This window comes from Nannospalax galili, unplaced genomic scaffold (genome assembly GCF_000622305.1).
Source record: "Nannospalax galili isolate Female #2095 unplaced genomic scaffold, S.galili_v1.0 scaffold1540, whole genome shotgun sequence".
Lineage (NCBI taxonomy): Eukaryota > Metazoa > Chordata > Mammalia > Rodentia > Spalacidae > Nannospalax > Nannospalax galili.
The window spans coordinates 488,413-508,214 of NW_008346083.1; the positions used below are offsets into that span (position 1 = coordinate 488,413).

Sequence of the window (19,802 nt, forward strand, 5' to 3'; positions counted from 1 at the left end):
CGGCTCGTCATGGTGGACGTGAATGTGCAGCCAATCTCACCAGAACTGGAGCAGAGAAAGATCAGAGTCCCACAGTACCCTTCAAGAGCACATCTCTGATTGCCTTAGGAGCTCTTCTATTGAAAAAAGCCTTAAAAATAAAAATTATTTTATATTATGTGTATGTGTGTCACCATGTGGATGACAGAGGACAGTTAGGGGACGTCCATTCTCTCCTTCTACCATGTGGTTCTTGGGAATTGAACTCAGGTCCTTAGGCTTGGCAGCAGATGCCTTTATCTGCTGAGTCATCTGTCTGTCCCTATGCCATGGCTTTTAAAGGCACACAGCTTCTCCTAATTCTACCACCTTGGTTGGTATTTACGGACCAGTGGGGATACTTACCATGCTGATGTGGCACTAGGCATGAGTAACTGTTTCTTCACAGGCATGTCAGGGTCAGGTTCTCAGCTTCATGTCTGAGGGATGCTCTGAAGATCTCCAAAGTGACCTCTTTGTATCTTTCTCCTCTTTTGTGCTCTGCCTTGTGAACACTGTCCAGTTTAGTCATCCCCCAGAACCCTCAGCTCTGTCCGCTTGTGGCGGTAAGACCACCTATTCTACTAGCTTCCTTCTCTGTTCTGTGGCCTGAGAACAGTCCTAATTCAGATCTATGACAGTGATAAAGCATATCTCATTTGTTTCTTATCTCCTATGGATCACTGCTCTCGTTGTTTTATACCCTTTGTATTAAAAAGCATGGCTGCATGTATTTTGTACATTTTTTATTTGTTTCATTTGAGAGAATAAATCTGGTCCCTATTGCTCTGTCTCAGCCAGAAACAGAAGTTCCTTCCTATCATCTTAAAATATAAATATGTCAAGGCTGAAATTATGGTATATGTATCATTTGAAAGTCAAATAAACATTATCCCAGATATTTGCCATATTTCTAAATAATATGATTTCTGTTTTAATAGCTGAAAAATAATTACATAGTATGCCACAAATATATTAGAGAGCAGATTATACATTAAAGGATGGATGGTTTGTTATGACCTACGTTTTTCCAAAAAGAATATTGTATGGCTTCCTGACACCAAGACCCACTAAATAAGAGTAATTCCATGTGGATTAAAAGGAAAACTAGGGAAGTAATAATGCCAACTATGGTAATTATTTGCTGTCATTAGAAGTAAAATTGGGCTTTGGGCATTCTGGCTGTTCATTGTGCCAAGGCTGATCAGCTTCTCTATTTTGATTATCAGAATGAAAAGGCTATTGAATGCCTACCATGTGTATCTTAAAGAAAAATATAGTATGTGTTTACAAGATGGTTTGGTGCTTACCTTGTAAGCCTGGAGGACCTGAGTTCAAATCCTGAACCCATATAAAGGAGAAAGGAGGAAACTGACTCTACAAAGTTGTCCTCTGGCCTCCACATGCACCCCGTGGCACACACCATTACAAACACACACACACACACACACACACAAACACACACACACACACACACGTAAAAATAAAAAGACAATAAACATTGTGTCTTATCTTACCTTTGTGGCACTTGCTCTGGCTCACAGGCAGCCGACAGCACAGGGTTTCTGATTTCTAAGAATAAAATAATACTCAGAGGGGCTCAGAGGCCAAAGCATCTTTATGTGAGCTACCTTTGGAGAACAGATATTTTTCCCTGTAATAAGTTTTCAAGAACGAATCTCTCACATGGGACAATTAACATAGGCAACAACGAATCCTGTGACCATTGTCCAAGTAACAGCCTCATGCTATAAACAGAGGATGTTTTTAAGGGTTACTTCCTTTATATTGTTTTTTATATTTCTTTATTTGTGTGTATAGGGAGTGCACATGGCACAATGCACATGTGGAAGTCAGAGGAAAACCTGCAGTTGGTTCTCTCTTTCCACCATTTAGGTTCCAGGTGTGGAACTCAGGTTGTCAGGCTTGGCATCAAGTGCCCCTACCTGCTACTTCTGTAATGGTTTTGATGGATGCGACATTGACCTATCCTTTATTTGTGGGGCTGTTAACTAATTGTGTGTGTGTGTGTGTGTGTGTGTGTGTGTGTGTGTGTGTGTGTGCGTGTGTGCGTGTGTGGAGATTAGAGTACAACTTTTGGGAGTCAGTTCTGCCCTCCACCTTGTGAAGGCATGGGCCTCTCTTTTTTCTGCTGTTATTTCAGACTAATTGGCCCTCGAACTTTGGGGGTAAATCTCCTGCCTCTACCTCCCATTTATAGGAGTGCAGGGATTACAGATACCACACCTGACTTTTTATGTGGATTCTGGGTGTCTCAGATTGTTATACCTGTGTGACTAGTGCTTTTATCTGTTGAGTCATTTCCCTAGCCCTATGACTTTTTCAGACATGTAGCTTATGTGCATTGGTTATATTCAATCCCCTTTTACCCCTACTGTCCCCCTTCCTATGGGCTTCTTTCTCTTCCCAAATAGCCATTCTTCTATCTTCACGTCTTAAAAATAATTCAGATTCTGCTTATGAGAAAAACCATATTTGCCTTTCTGAGTGTGGCTTATTTCGCTTAACATAATGATCCTACAAATGACAAGATATCTTTTTTCCTTATGGCTAAAACATCCTCTGTTGTGTGTGGTATACCACAGGCTTTTATCCACTGATCTGTGGACCACTGCTGTTTGGATAAAGGTCTATTTAGTATAAGTTAATTCTTTGTTCCCACAGCTGCTCCACAGTTCCTTAGGTTTCTGTGTCCATGCCTCACTTGAATTTGAGACTCCTAAGCTCAAATTGCTTTTCTTCACCCACTCACTCCCATGTTCTACCCTTACCTAGAGTGCAGTTGTTACTTCAACTCCTTTGTACTTAATATTTGACATCGCCATTGTTTCTCAGTTAATAACATTGACCATCTATTGCTGTTCATGCTTGATGTTTAGTGTTGCAAAAGTAAATGAAGACAAAAGATGCCTAGTTCTAGCATGAGATTGTTCCTCTCTAGTTAGCTGCTAATCAGGAGTGAATATGCTAAGATATGTACATGTATAAAATTGTCAAAAATTAAACTTAAAAAAAGAATTAGTAACTTAAAACATGTACTATGGCCCAAATAGAAAAGTCAAAAATTACCCTATTCCTATGTATATAACTTTTGACATTGAAAGCTGTGTCAACACACACTTTCAGCAGATTTGGTTTACTTGCATCTCAGACTTACTTGGCCCCTTGTGCTCCGTGGGATCCAGCCACGTGTTAACCTGGGGACTTAGCTGTCATTGTCATTTCAATTCCTATTAGAGTCTCAGCCCCCATCCAGGGTGCAGCCAGGCTTTGGGACATGTTCTATCACATATATTCAGGGAAATCTCTGCTCTCTAATTTCTAGTCTTACCTGTCTGACTCATAAAGCCTATACCATCCCCCTCCACTCTGGAGTAAATCCAATGTGTTTGCGGCTACCTGGAGGAGTGACAGCCCAGAAGTGCAGGGAGATAGTAATGCACAGGGCTGAGCTGACCAACAAGAGTAACTGAATGGGCAGCTCTAATCCCTTCCTTCCTCTTCTTGATGCCATGTCCCAGGCATACAGCTTCTATAACTGGAAGCCCCTCCCTGTGACCAAGCTCAGGGTACTCTGGCTAGCTCACTGGGCACCAACTTGTATCACTTTCATTCCACACCAGGCTCACCCTCTCCACTCCTTTACCCTTGCAGTCATGAGATTGTACCTTCTAATAAGATCCTTGCACTAGAGATTTGTATACCTTCATTCATTGAGGGTATCTGGACTAAAATCCAAGCAGACTTGGGGTGAGGGGTCTCAGGCAAAAGGAAACCACGAGCAGAGGCAGGCATGCGGAGGGGCACATCCATGATGGAGACTCATTCTCTCAGGCTACCGCGCCAATCTTCAGGAGTCCTGGGTTTCCCCCTACCCGAAGCCACTTCTGCCTGTCTCTGTAGAATGACCTGTCCCTCTGTCCATGTGCATCACTTACAGCCACTTCAATACCACCATTTTCAGTCATGTTTCTGACATTTTACAAATATGTAGTCTACTAAGAACCAAGTAGAACAGAAATCTTCAAACGATGCCTTGTTATTATTCCTCGAGTTGTAGAAACTAGCCAAAAGCAAACATTTTGGTCTCTATGCTGTCCCTAAGTATAGTATGCCGGTCCCACTTGATAGTATTTGCCACATCTTATGTCATAAGTAATTCTTGTACGCATCTCACCCCATCTAAGATTAGGCATGGCACAAGTGTCTGTTGAACACATTGAGGGATCTACAGGTAGGCAGGGTTAGAGACCTCAAGTCAGCACTGTTTCTTAAGTCATTACTTCTTGAAGTACCCTACTAACCAAGCTGAAACTCACCAGCATGTCTAGAATGTTCTTTCTCACAGCTCTATGCATGGACACACCCATGTGCCTTCGCTTTGAATCTTCAGGTCCTTGGTGTCAAGAAGTGATTCTATCAGGGACTCTCAAGGTCGCTGACATTAGAATCTAATCACACAACACAGAATAAAGGATCAAGGTCACTAGACTATCATGGAAGAAATGAAAAGTGGATCTTTTCATTCATTCAATGAACTTTTTTCGTAGTCACTCTGTGCCAAATTCTTTGATGATCAAATAAATACCTTTAAAAATATGTGTTGCAGGGCTGTGGAGGTGGCTCAGTTGTTAAAGTGCCTGCTTTGCAAGCATGAGGACCTGAGATCAAGCCCCAGATCCCACATATGCTGGGCATGGTGGCACATACTTATAATCCTGGTACTGGGGAGGTGGAGCTGGCCAGTCCTGGGGAGTCACTAGCTAGCCTATTTGGAGAGTTCTAGACCATTGAGAGACCCTGTCTCACAAAACAAGGCAAAACCCCAAACCCCAAACCAAAACCACTATGTGTCCTATGGCACAGAGTGGCAAGCACCCATTCACACATAGGCACGCAGGCATGCACACATATACACGCACACAAACACATACACAACTATAAAATGTGTAGGGACAACAGCTACACTTCTTCATAGGAACGTGTAAAAACTATTCATTCTTCCCCCTGGTTTCTCCTACATAATGCCATTCCCTTGTCTCTTAATTTCACATCATCCAGTTCATTTCAAGGCATTTTGGGGATCATTACAAGTAAGTGAATGACAGAAAAAAATCAGAAACACACATGAAAAACTTGCTAGAAGTATCAGCAATTGCCACTTTTAGTTGACTGTGTGGGCTCCATAAAAGGATATACATTTTACAATGCTCAAATAAAGATGTCTTGATTTCTTAAATTTGGGGGACAACTTTAGAGCCACCCAACATATGGTATATATGATATATAACCAAACTGGCAGTATTTCTCCTTCTGTTTTTTTTTTTTTTTCTATTGACATCTTCCAGGGAAAGTGCCGCATGATATGATTTTCAAGGCTAATTTGCCTTTTTGTCTTCAGCAGTGTGTGGTGTCCCTTACTTTTAAATTAGCCTTCTATACCCTCATTCTTCTGTGCCAAGGGAGGATTCTTCAAAATTCCTAGTAGGCAGCCCTGTGGAGAGATGGGAGGGAAAAGAAGGGAGGGAGGGAGGGAGAGAGAAAGGGAGGGAGGAAATGAGGAAGGGAGAGAGAGGTAGAGGGTGTCTAGCTGCCTACATCTGCTACAGGCAGGGAGATCAGAACACTAAGAGAACAGGCAGCATAATTCCATGTTCCTCCCAAGTAGCAGCCCTGTGGGGAGCTGAGCTTGTTGTCTACTTGCAGAGTTAAAGTAGATTTGGGGAAGGTGGAAGGGATCAGTTTCTAAGTGACTTGTCTCTCTCTCACGATGAGGACATCTGCTCTCTACTGACTGCCCAGTGCCTCCTGGTCAGACTCGGTTCTGTCTCTCCCAGATACTTGGTTTGCCAGAAGAGACACACCTATCTGCAGCAAGGAACGCAACTGACCAGATTGCAAAGCCGGTAAGTTGTGACATTCAGCATGTTTATGCAGCAGAATTGCTGAGATGCTGGGGGGCGGGGTGTTGGTCGGGCTGGCTGATTTATCTGCAATAGGGAATGTTTTATTTTAATTGTCAGTTCAAAGCTGAATTATTGCTCAGGCTAAGGTAGCAGTTAGAATTACTGTGTTCTAAGCTTGTGTATTTGTATGTGCTGCGGTTTCTGTGTGCAGTTTAGGGAAGCCAGGGAGAGCTCACCTTTAACTAACCCGCAGCTTGCTATGTCCCTTCTCTATACGTATTTTTTGCTCTTCCTAAGCACAGTTCCCACCCCATTTTCCCAACATGCCCCTGCCCTGCTCCCCACCCTGTGGGAAGTGTGGCCTAGCTTCACCTTGAGTCCTTCGCTCCCTAAGTGGATTTTTCGGGCTGCTTTGCCCTAGGTCCTGGTGGATGCTCTGTAGCTGCCCTGGGCCCTGGCGGACTGATTCAGCAGGAGCATCTGTGCATGGGAATCACGATCATCGGGGACCATGGCTGTGCAGCTGGTGCCGGACTCTGCTCTTAGCCTGCTAATGGTGAGTGCGGCACTGGGAGGAGGTGGGGCCCAGCAGTGCCCACTCCCGTGTCTTCCCTTGCCCCTGGGGCTGTTGTTAACTGCTGCTTCTGCAGCAATGGCTGCAGACATGTTAAACACAGCTCTGCTTCATCCTGCAGGCTCCTGTGAAAGGATTTCTTGGGTCAGAGGATTAGCATGACTAAGCACTCATAGGAAAGAAAAAGCAGATTTGCCATTTTAGAAACTTGTTGCTGAATGCTGTTTTAAGAGCTGTGCTTGTGAACAGGTGCTAAGTGTGCCTACAGAGAGATCTCTAGGATGGCTCTTCCTGCTCAGGTGTCCTTTGCTCTTGGTCTTTTTAAGTTTAAATTCAGAGAATCATACTTGTTTTTTTTATTTCTTTCCATAGCAGCTGTGGGATTTTTTTTCCTACAGACCAGATTGAATAGGATCTCTTCCCAGGTTTCCCTAGAGAACTGAGGGGTTCATGGTGGCCTTAGTGACACCTGTGCTTCTGAGTTAGAGGACATTCCTTTCCATTTACAGTTAACAGACATTGAGGGGCCTGGTCCAGGCATTTGTATGTGTGTGAACTGCTGACCTACCTTAGACCCCTGTGCTTTTTATGATGTTAAGAAACTGTTGCTCTTAGTGCTTTGAAGCAGACACTAAGGGTAGCAGCAGCACCTTTGGCCTGATTGGCTTTGGCTTGACCCTAGGTTCCTCTTACCTTTGTTGTCCTGCGCTCCTTGCTCTTTCTCTGCTGCCCAGCAGTTCACAGGCCTGGCAATGCTGCCTCTAGAAGTAGCCTGCGTTAGCTGGCATGGGAACGTGCCTAACATGTACACAGCAGAGTTCATGAGCGGAGCCTAAGTGCTTCTGCTCTGTGTATCGATCTGTGTTCTCTGACTGAGATGGTAAAGTGCAGCTTGGTGAGGGCTGCTGAGTTTATTAAGGTGACTTGGAGGAGTGGCCAGTGGGCGCTTACCTCCTGGGTCGAGAGAGAGTCACATCAAATTAAGAGGGACAAGTATACTTGTGATTTGTTAACCAAAAAGTGCTATTTGGTCCACAGAGTCACTTGAATTACCTGAAATTGTATGGGTGTCTGTGCCTTCTGGTTCCATTAGGGAAAGGGGACTAGAAAGAGTGAACGTCATTTCTATAGCAGTCGCCCTTTACCTGACTTCCACCCTCACTGACTGACAGCATTGTGTGATGGTACTTAATGTTTCATAGTCTACCTTTGGTATAATCAGTGCGTGTTCAAGGTTTGGATGATGGCTAGCACTGACATACAGTATCTGTGAAGAGTAGGAAGCTCCCAAGAACCCCAGGGTCTCAGAATGTGCACAAAAATAGAAGCATTATGGGCATGCATGCACATGCATTTGGTATAATATCACTTAGTAGATATAAATCCTCCAGTGTGTTAATAGAGGGAAGAAAAGTTCGCTTGAGAAACAACTTTACAGGAAGCGTTACTCCTATCTCTCTCTGCTGCTGCACTGAATGATCCTTGATGCTTAGATATGTGTCTGTTTTTACTACGAGACCCTGAGGATAAGCCCTTGGTACCTGAGCAAAATGAAGCCTCAACATCCCACCCCTGCCATGAGTAAGCACTCAGGCTCCTGATATGATTGTGGTGGTTGTCCCGGCTCTCCCTTCAGCTCAGAGTTTATCCTCTATTTGTCAGCGCCTTTTGCCTAAGATCTTTTCCCCAGCACTCACCTCCTGCCTGGATTAAAGGATTGTGATCTCCTCTCTCTGGGAAGCCAGGAAAATAGCTCTTGACACCATGATGGACCATTAGATTAGAGCTCCCTGGAGCACCATGTGTAATTGGAGTCACTGCACATTTTCTGGTTCATGTTTGGTTCAGGGAAATTTTTCCCTATGGACTTCTGTGTTTTTTGCTTTTTATAAAGGGTAAGTCCCAACGTAATTGCTTCCTTGATGTGTTTCATGGAAGAGTCTCAAAATTTATAAGTGAGAAAGAAAAGAGAAGAAGAGACCATTTAGTGGAGCCACATTGGCTATGAGTTCAGGAAGAAGGCTGTAACCATTATTATGTATTAGCTTGTTAATCAATCCATCAGCTCTCAGTATTTATCAAGCATTTGCTCACTGGGGAGAGCACATGTTGACTGAGTGTAGCTTTGACTTTGTGCTATGCAGTCCTTGGGCTGCAGGGTGACTGGGGAGATCATTTGGCAATACCACTTACATTTGGCTGAGGAGACAGCCTCAGTCATATTCAGTGTAAATGTTAATGGTGCTGGGTAGACATATTTATTTGACTCTGGAAGCAGCCGAGTCTGGAGAGTTAGAGCCCTGCGTTCTGTCTCTGGCCTTGCCACTTATTAGTGATGTTGAGTATGTCATTTCTTCTCTTGTGTCCTGGTTATGTCATTTGCTCACTGATAGGGTCTCATCTCTTGGATCTCTTTCAGCTTTGTTGGACACAATTTAAGGTCTTTAGAGATATTGTCTAGGACAGAGCTCCTGGATGGCCAACTTGAATGCTTTACTCAGTGTTACGACCTTATTTCCAAGCAAATACATGGCCAGTGTTGCCTTTTCAAAAGGTGGGGTTATGGTTTTTTAGCCAGAGAAAGCATGTTTCATATCATTAGCAGTTTATTTATACTTGCTGTTGAAAGCCCAGCCCTACAGAAGCCTAACTTACTATGTTAGATGAGACTCACTGACCTTAGGACAATGCCTGAGGTACATTTTCAGGCTGGGTATGGGGCATTTAGAAGGGGTCCCAGTTGTATGTTTGCCTTTTGTAAGGACTTCAGTGATTCTTTCAACAAAGAGTTAGTGGTGGGGAGTGATCAGTGTTTATGAAAGATGGAACAACTCAAATGTTGGAGGAAGAATGATTTTGGAGAGGAGACAAGCCCTCCCATGCATAACAAGCTCAACTGCCTATCACTTTAGGAATCTCAGGGAGCAAACGAAGGCACTGCTCTGTTTTCCACACTGCTGTATAGAGCAGGTTGTGTGTCATTTGTTGAGGTCACATGAGTTCAAAAAGTTGCAAAGGTTGGAACATGCTACAGTCAGGAATTTATTATTTATTTATATTTATATTTGTATTTTTTGAGATAGGGTCTTTCTGTGAAACCCAGCTAGCCTGGAATTCATATTCTCCTACCTCTACCTCCTGAGTGGTACACCAGATCTGCCTTGGCGATCAATAATTTTGTCCATCTAGAACAGACATATATGACTAAAGGGCTACCGAAGTAGTAGGATGCCACTTTGGTCCTTAAGTTCTGAAAACTCAGACCTTTGGGATAGATGGATTAAAATAATTTTACATTTCCTGTACCAGTGTCTGTGTGCATGTTACGGCATGTGGAGATCGGGGACAACTTGCAGGAGTCAGTTCTCTCTTTCTGGTATGTAAGTCCCAGGGAAAGGATGAATTTAGGACATCAGGTTTGGCAGCAAGCTCCTTTACCCTCGGAATCATCTTGCTGATCCTAAAATAGTTCTTAGGCTATTAGCTAGCTAGGTAATAAGAAATGAAAACTATGCTTTTCTATAAACAAAATGTCATTACATATTATCACATTTATTCTCTTCTAATCTGAGACTATTTTTGAGGCAAAAAATATCTGGTGTTTAGAAATTGAGAACCTGTCAATGTTTCTACAACTGATATTGATGGCTCCAAATCTTAAAATCAAGGTTCTCAGAGTGATAAGCTAGTGTTTTCTCTGCTGCGGCACGTAGGCTTAAGAATTTGAGTCCCAGGACCCTCCAGCACTTTAGGTGAGCCTTACTGAGGGGCGCAGACTCAACCATTCTGTACTTCCCATGTTTCTAATTGGACACTCACCCTATTTAGTACCTATTATTGTATATGTTAAACCATGAAATAGAAAAGACACTACAAATCTCGTTCAAGATGTCTGGTTCAACACTAGCAAGAAGAAAAATGTTTCTATCTGTAGGAGACTCATCATGTTTTCAGGGTTCCTTTCTCCTGGCCTGTATTTTTAGGAACTTGCCAATAGCCATTTTTAACAATACAAAAATTTAATATGTAAAAAGCTCCAATTCATAAGCCAGAGAAACTAGCAGGTGACTATTTGTAATGAGTGAAGGATGTGAATTAGATGATCTAAAGGTTCTCTCCATTCTGAAAATTTAATTTCAGATGTCTGCATTTCTTCTGAATACACTTGCTTCCTGGTCTGTTACAAAAAGACTTCCATCGCTGGCCTGCTGTTCTGATACCTCATCTCCCTCACTTCATTTCATTATGAATTTTTTCCTCAATGATTTTCCTCATTTAGACTTCTTCCTTTTTTAGCTAACCAGCAAATATTTTCTGAATATATATTCCATATCAGAAATACGAATTGGCTCTAGAAAACTTACAGTCAGATTGAACAGACAGGTTAGAGTTACCTGAGAACTAGAATGCAGCTTCTCTAAATGAGAAATATACAAGACAGCTTTAGAGACTCACATGACAAGTGATGGTGCTTCGCAGAACTCTTCACTATGAGCCCAAGATGGGGGGCCCTGGGTTCCAAGGCCATAAGGTATATTCAGAGTACAGAAACTGGTTCCTGAATCTTTGAAAGAATGGAAGAGCTAGGAGAGGGGATTTGAGGTGAAGGAAGTGATTGAATGTTAGTGGAATCTGGCTTATGTTTGGCTCATGAAGAATTGACTTCTTTGAATGGATTTCTTAAGGGGACAAAGGGTTACATGGTCAAGAAGGCAGGTGGGGGTGTTCTTGGAAGAATCAAGGTCTTAGTTCTATTATTATATAACTTTTTTTTCCTTTCCCCTTGAACCCCGGCAAGTTTCTATTCGGGGTTTATAATGAACTTTCCCCATTTCCTAAATGGCAAAAAATAGAATAAAATTGAGTTCTGACTTGAGAAATCTTGCTTCAGAGTTAGTATTGCCAATCTTTATGTTTTTCAAAGCACTTTTGTATCTATGGTTTTACTCAACGTTCTCCTCAATCAAGAAGGTCAGTAACTGTATCTTCCTGTCATACAATGAAACTAAGGTCAAGAGAAGTTAAGTGCTTGTTCAAAATGTCTCAGATAATTTGTTTGAGGTTGAGATATTGCCCTGACTTTCATGTGGTTGACATAAATTTGAAAAAATATTAATGTGTAGAAAGTTAGAGAATAATGATATGATAATACAGGGTATGAACATGTAAAATTCTGTTTTAAAAGTTTGGCCATAAGTTTTCTTCAGGGACCAGTTCCCTGATAGTTCGTCTAGTCTCAAGTGGTCAGCCACAAATATATGGACACAAAAGCACTACTAGATAGAGCCAGTGTGTTATATGTATAAATATATAAATGTATGTATGTGTATGTAACAGTAATAAAAAAAGAAACAGGACAAGGAATTGAGAGGGAACAGGGGATGGGAGGACTTGAAGAGAGGGAGGGGTAGAAATTATATAAATACAGTAGTCATGTATGAAATTCTCAAAAAAGAAATGTCTGGCCATCTAGTCATAAGTCCCTGAATATTTTGGTATAAAGTAAAGCTGAATATTATTGTCATTTGTTTTTCTGATGTATTTTTTAAAAATATTTTATTTTATTATTTTTATTATTTTATGTGTGTGAGTATATTGCCTGCGTATATGTGAGTGCACCCATGCCATGCAATGCGGTGGAGGTCAGAAGAGAGCTTCGGATTCCCCTGGAACTGGAGTTAAGGATGGTTTGTAGCCACCATGTGGGTGCTGGGAATTGAAGCTGGGTCCTCTGCAAGAGCAGTCAGTGCTCTTAACCGCTGAGCCGTCTCTCCAGCCCATTTTTCTGATGTATTTAAAGCAGGAGAATTATCTAAATATCTCCAGGAAATGGTCATTTCATTGTTATGTCTTAGTAGCTAAAATCTTTCTTAAACTCAACCACCCATCTTCTAAGGTTTGATTTCTCAATGTACATACCCCCAAGTCTGAATATTATTAAATTTTAGCTAGTACTTAATGTATATCTGTTTCAAAATGGTGAGATTTGAGGTCAGATTATAAAACTCACTCAGATTGATTTTTGCTAGGTTTGTAAAAATTTTATTCTATCAAATTTGTCTTGGTAAATCTAAACAACAGACACTCACATAAACTACAGCATTTGTAAAAATAAACAAAAAAGAATTTATTGAACGATATAATTTGGGGGTCTTGCCCAAGAAATGTTAGCTCTGAGAGTTAATGAACACAAATAAGTAAGCAAGACTGTCCTTAGCTGGTGATAGCTTATATGCACTCTCTGGCCCTCTAGATAATGGGCTGGTCCTGGACCAAAAACAGCATCTAAGAATGGTGATTTCTGAGTTGGTCAGTTGGGTTCCGTGACTTAGTCCTATGATGAAGTAGGAAGAATATCAATGGCAATCGCACCCAAATCTCATGGACTAGAAAGGAGAGCTTCCAAAGGAAGATGGGGTGTGTGGTCAGAAGGGGGAGGAGGGGAGGCTGGCAAGGCAAAGACAATGAAAGCCTATTTACAGTGGTCTTTGCACCTTAAGCAGCATAATAGGGCCTCCATAAAACTAGTTGGAGATATAAAACATCATTGAATTCTAAACTATGGGTTCAGTTTCCCTTAAAATCAGTGTGTTTGGAGAAATCCAATTGTCTGATTTTTTTCCCCCAAGTTGAACAAGTCTCACCAAAATCAGATAGTAATTATCATATAAGAGGTTATAATTCAATGAGCTATGCATGTGAACTGTTCAACACTGTTCTTGGCCCCAAGCAAATACAGGCCTTAGTATTAATAATTACTTGCTTTATCTTAAACCAACATGAAATGACCATCTATCCATCTGAACTTACCTTCTTGGATTCCTGTATGAGCTAAACTTAATAAAGAAAAGGAAAGGAACGGAAAGGAGAGGAAAAAGTTGCCCAAGTCTTTCTTAGGATCCCAGTCCCTGGGCTGCAGTGACCACTTCTGGACAACAGGCCAATCATTTTAGAAAAGCAGATGTTCCCAAGGCTATGCAGACCATTTCAGTCATGCACAGATTTAAATTTACATTCCTGTCTTAAATAACTAACAAAATTTTCTTACCCTCTGAAGAGAGATGACTAAAATATGGACAGCAATATGTTCTCTCTGGCAAATGTAAAATGCACGCCTTTCAGGCCTGCTTCACATAATGGGCGGCTATGGGTACATGTCTGCTAAAAATTAATTGCATGGCTGTGTTGCAAAGCTTAATAGCAGTTTGGAGAGCATATGTTGTGAATACAGGTAGCAGTTTCTTGTTAAATTCTGTGACAGAATGTGAAGTCTAATGGAACATATGCTATTTAGCCTGGTCATAATCAAAGATCTTGGAAGCAGGCTTAACTAAGACCATGTGGTAAATATCAAGTGAGGAGAACCGAATTCCCGTGTCAAGGTAACACTGCCGTGCAACTCATGTTGCATTGTAATGAGTGCTCTTAATATCCCTGGATATTGAAATCTCAGTCTCACAGTCTAGACCTGGAGAGACAATTTTCTGAATGGTAGATCTAATTCATCTCCCCAAGCAACACCATATACACCTGTGATATTAACTATCATCTGTACATTAATGACTTTCAAATCTCGTCTTTGGCACAGGCCTGACCCCCATGGCTCCTGATGACTACAAATCCAAGTATTTATCAGATTTATCCCCTTGCTTGTTTACAGGTGCTTCAAGCTCAGCTCCTCCCAAAGGAGATTTCTGACCTTCTTCGAGGTGTATATATTTGGACTTAATTGTGGTGGTTCCATTTTGCCTGGTGTCTGGGATTCATCTTTGACTCCTCAAAGTCTCTCATCCCTCTGGTTTAGTTAGTCTCAGGCTACACTGCTCCTCCTTTCTCAGGTCTCTCTAATCTGGTCATTCCAACTCATCTCCCACCTTCTACCTGGGCCCCCTGCACTGCTTCTCACCTGTCTTTTGTTCTTGTTTCTTTGCACTGTAATCTGTCCTTGGGACTTTTTTTCCAATGGGATATTTACAAAACAAAAGCCCCTAATCTTTAACTGAAAATTTCCAAAAATTTCTGACTGTGCCTGGGACAAGCCGCAAATTTCTAATATTCCACACTAGTCCCTTCAAGATCTGGCCTCTGCCCACTTCTCCAGCCTCCTTTCTCACTGTTCCAATTTTGACTCCTTAAAATTCACTTTTTAGCAGGGCTGACTATGGTCTTGCAGTGCTTCATGATGAGAATATGGACTGATAAATGTGTTGCAAGATGATTTTGTTATTATTTGAACATCACATAGTGGACCACAAGATGTGATCAACTGATAACATAAACATGAACTATATCAGTTCCTATGTAACACAGCTATTATTTGAAGTAAGTAGGAATACACTCTAAAAAATAGAGAAAAAGTATAGTATGGCAAATGGATAAACCAGTAACATAATGGTTGCTATCGTTATCAAGTAGAGTGCATTGTACCTAATTGTATGTGCTACACTTTTATGTACCTGCCAGCACAGGAGGCTTATTCATAGCAGGATCGCCGCAGACCTGAGCGATGCACTACACTCCTGTATCAGAGTGATTACAGTGTCATTAGGCAAGAGGAGCCTTTCAGCTCTGCTGTAATCTTATAGGACCACTGTCATTTAAGAAGATCTTTGGTGACCAAAATGTTGCATGGCACATAACTGTATTTCTGTGTCCCACCAGTGGCATGCTCAGGCTGTAAGCCTATGAACAGAAGTCTTTCTATTATTTCTCTTATTGCTGTGTGATATTTAACATATGTATCTATTTTCCTTAGTAGATTTTGTCTTATAAACAGAGTACATCTCATCTACTCATTCAATACATACTTATTAAGTGGATACTACATTCCTGATACCTGTTTTTTCTTTCTGGCATTTGAGATTGAACCTAGGGCCCAGAACATGCTAGGCAAGCTGATATACATATACATAAATCGGTGCATATAGATTTCTTTGCATACATGTATCTCTGCATATATATGTTTGTGTGTATTTAACCCCTGATACTGTTTAATATGAGTGGTCCAGTTGAGAACAAGGCACATATGGGCTTCTCCATCACTTTACACTGTCTTTGAGAAAAGCAAAAATTAAACATATTGAACATAAATAGATTAATCATCAGGGGAGAAGTGTCCTGTAGCTAATTAAAATAGTGGCTAGGAGACAGTGTTTGAACAACAGTTCTAGAAGGGGTGGTGGCAGAAGCCTTATCAATGGAGGCAGTATTTAAGCTAAAGAGGAAATGACAAGAGAAGAAGGTGGTGAAATGTCTTGACTGGTACATTCCAACCACAGCAGAAGCCCTGGGCAGGAAGTGCTTAGCAAACTCCAGTGTCTTACATTATATGCAACATAGTTGATGAGGAATTGATTGATCGTTTCCTGGCAGATTAGCCATGGATTAAACTCTGGGTGGAACTGCAGGTACATGCAGAGCTGGCCCTTTCCCCAGAGCTTATTGTCTCATTGGAGAAATTAGAATCACAGGACATGTTTAGGAAATGCCACACATCAGGAAGTAGTCCCACAATAAAAACCAGGGTGCTAGTGGTGGGTAAGAAGGAGTTCAGAAAGGTAGAATCTTAGTTAAGACAGAGTTTTTGGAAAAAGAAGGTGACACTGAGCAGTTTTGAAGAACGGACACAATTGAGGCTGTGGACGGCAGAAGAAGAGTGTCTTCCCAGAGGAAGGTCATGGGTAGGGTGAGGTGAGGGCAGATTTTGTGTGAGGCAGGGATTGGCAAGAGAGATGCTGCTCTGAATGAAGGCAAGGGTCCATGTCACAGAGGAGAAGAGAAACTGGCTAAGTGTGTTGAGACCACATTCCAAATGCTTTTGTGAGATCTGGATTCAACTATCAGCACTTGGGAGACTCAGAGTTGCTGGACAAGACTGGCCGAATGGAGGTTGTGGGGCTTGTGAAGTTTAGTTTGATAGTGAAAAGCAGGGTGCAATGGGAGACTGGAGGGGGGAGAGAGAGAGAGAGAGAGAGAGAGAGAGAGAGAGAGAGAGAAAGTGTAGAGTGAATTGCTGGAATTTGCATGAGGGATGAGGTAAAAGGGGATAAATTACAGTAACATTTGGAGGGACTGTTCCATGATGGATTGGTACCAAGAGACTGTGCACAGGCAGGAGACAGCTGGGACTTCTGAATGCTGGTGGTAAGGCTGCAGGGAGCATGACATCCATGAGCAAAAGTGGGATAGGAAATGCAATTTGAAGAATAATAGATTGCAATTCACTGAGCACCACTGAGTTAAAGGTGCTGTTTACAACAGAATTTTCTGACAGTGAGGGCTGATGGGCAGGTGGCAGTTCAGGCTACAGCAGGGCAGTGATTAGATTTGAGGTGGGAGCAAGTCTGGGGTGACACAGAAATCCCAAAGAGGGACCCTGGAGAGTGAAGAACAAGCCAGCCCGGAGAAAGGGGCATTGCAATAGTCGTGATTAGAATGAATTCATGTTGGCTCATGATGAAAGGCAGCATTTGAGAGAGATCAATGTTACCTTGACTTTGTAATTAATTTTCCTCATGTCAAAAGTATCGCCTGGCTTAGATGAGGCAGTCTTGGAGATTTTTCTGCCAGATGTAGGTTCAATGCAGTTTTATTGCTTGATGGAACTTTCTCCCACATATCTCCGTGTGTGCGTGTGTGTGTGTGAGAGAGAGAGAGAGAGACAGAGACAGAGAGACAGAGAGAGATCCAGCATTTCTACTGCTACACAAAACCACAGACACAGAGAGAGAAGGTGAGGAGGGGAAGAAGAGGAGAAAGGAAAGACAAGGAGGAAGGTGAGGAGGAGGAAGGAGGAGGAGGAAGAAAACAGAAGAGGAGGAAGAGGAGGAGAGGAGAGGAGAGGACTCTGTTAACAAAAGCAGAATGTTCTTGCACAGTCTTCTAGATCAAAGTGGGCAAGGTGTCATCCCTGCCCAGGCCCTGGCTGTCCTGAAACTGAGCCAGTGGCACTCGTTTGGGGGTCAGGTAGGCCAGATACCCCACCTGTGCACCTCCTCTTCTGGAACCACACAAACATCCAAGTTTTCCGCCTCAATTTTAGCACTTAAAATGGTATATTATCCAGCATTTCTACTGCTACACAAAACAAAAAAAATACTTTTGTACACACACACATACTGTTGCTTCAAATATCCATCACATTCTGCCCCACAATTCTGTGTCAGGAGTTCCAGTGGGGTACAGTGGCAATGGCTTGCTTCTGTTCCACACTACATTCTTGGCTGGTGTGAATTAACCACTGGAGTCTGGAATCTTCTGGAAGTGTCTTCACTCACATGTCTGACAGTCTATGCTGCTGTGAGCTCTATTGTAGCTGGTCTATTGACCCTAGCACTGATGAAGCCTCTTTGTGTGGCCTGGGATGATCTATAACATGGCTGCTTTTACATTGTTGGGAGTGCATTGGTACCTTGCAAGCTTGTAAAGGAAGAGCTATATAACCTCTTTGAAGTTGCATCAGAAAATCACACATACTTGCTGAGGCTACATTTTCTTGACCATGGGTATGTCACTAAGGCTGCACTTAAGTGAACAAGATGTCGACGACCTGTGAGTGAGAGAAAGTCAGCATTATTCAGGACAGCTTTAAACCACTTCAGCATGTGTTCATTCTGTGGAACTTGCTTTTATGTTCCTTGAGGGCCTTTTACTCTTTGAATTGCAACCTGGTCATATGATTTTGCTCAGAGGAAGGATTCTGTTAATTTTACTGGTTTAACAATGGACTGATATCTGAAGAAGCGAAGTCTGTGTGGGGTGGTGGATGTTAATGTGTACAGGTATGTGCACATGTATGTTTGGAGGCCAGAGGTCAGCCTCAGTTGTCATTCCTTAGTATCCGTCTACCTTGTTTTTGAGACAGGGCCTCTCACTAGAACCTGGAGCTCAGTGATTAGGCAAGTCTGTCTGGCTGGTGAGCTCCAGGAATCCTCCTGTCCCTACCTCCCCAGTGCTGGGATTAGAAGTATACCCCATTGTGACCGGCTTTTTGTGTGGACACTGGGGATCCGACTAGGTCCGCATGGTTGCACAGTGCACACTTTACCAACTGAGCTGTCTCCCCAAATCTCTGAAGAAGCCAACTGTAGTTTTTCTATTAGCAGAGACTTGCCTTCCAGCTCTGTACATCTGGGGGTCACGTGTGTTTAGTGCTGTGCTGTGCCCTCAGACAACACCCAGAGTTAGTATAAATCATGAGGAAAGGCCTGATTTGCCTGCTCTGTGACCTCTAATTTCCCTGGTTTTGTTTTCTTTGACTGGTGGAAGCTGATAAGTGGGAGTGTTGCTTCCTTTACATGCTTGCTATTTAGACTAGTAACTTCTTTTGTGTCTTTATTGCCCATGTATCAAGGTAAAGGAAGGGACATAGCTTGGTATTAGGTCTAAAATGCCTTTTTTTTTCCTTGTGAGGAGTGTGAGTGAGTGTAATTGAGCTGTAATGAACATGGCTGAGGTCATTTCCCAAGAATTAATGAACACGAGGATGTGTTCATGGCCTGAAGCTGAGTCTTTGGTCATTAACCTAGTTGGTCATTAATATTGTCCAGGAATGCTTTACGCAAGGCCATTACAACCGGTGCCATATGCTGCTACCACAGGGAAACAGAAACATTACCTGTGTCAATAACTATTTGTTTTCTTTCTGTTCTTGTGATTACTGAGGAAGCCAGCCTTTTAAACACTTATTCCAAAGGCAGGAAGCAAGGGCATGAAAGAGAAGGGAAGGGAGGAAAGGAGAGAGGTGGGAAGGGGGAGAGGATAGTAGGGCAGGGGGAAGAAAAATAAGAGCCAGGGAAGGGGAGGAAAGGAAAGGGTAGAGAAGGAGAGGGAAGGGGACAGAATGGAAGGGGGATGGAAGATAAGAGACAAGGAGAGGATGAGGACACCTAGGGTAGCACATGCATTTATGTTCAAAGTCCTAGAGGGAATTGGACTGCAGGGAACATACCTCAACATAATTAAAGCCATATACAACAGATCCACAGCAAACATCATTCTAAATGGACAGAAACTGGAAGCATTCCCATTGAAATCAGGAACCAGACAAGGCTGTCCACTATCTCTACTTCTCTTTAACATAGTGCTTGAAACTCTTGCAAGAGCAATAAGACAAGAGCAGGAAATTAAAGGAGTAATAATTGGAAAAGAAGAGGAAAAATTATCCCTTTTCACAGATGATATGGTATTATGTCTAAGAGATGCCAAAATTCCACCAGAAAACTCCTAGAAATTATTAACAAGTTCAGTAAAGTAGCAAGTTATGAAATTAATCTACAAAAGTC

The 19,802-nt window shown here is 42.2% G+C and overlaps 1 long non-coding RNA gene across 1 annotated transcript in view; it reads left to right on the top strand.

The window, feature by feature from the left end:
• The first annotated feature begins 5,632 nt into the window (after window positions 1-5,632).
• The window catches only part of LOC103741617, a 20,420-nt gene continuing 6,250 nt past the window's right edge, over window positions 5,633-19,802 (top strand). The window contains exons 1-2 of the long non-coding RNA XR_607588.1: window positions 5,633-5,945; window positions 6,367-6,501. This is a non-coding gene — a long non-coding RNA (uncharacterized LOC103741617). The remainder of the gene's footprint in view (window positions 5,946-6,366; window positions 6,502-19,802) is intronic.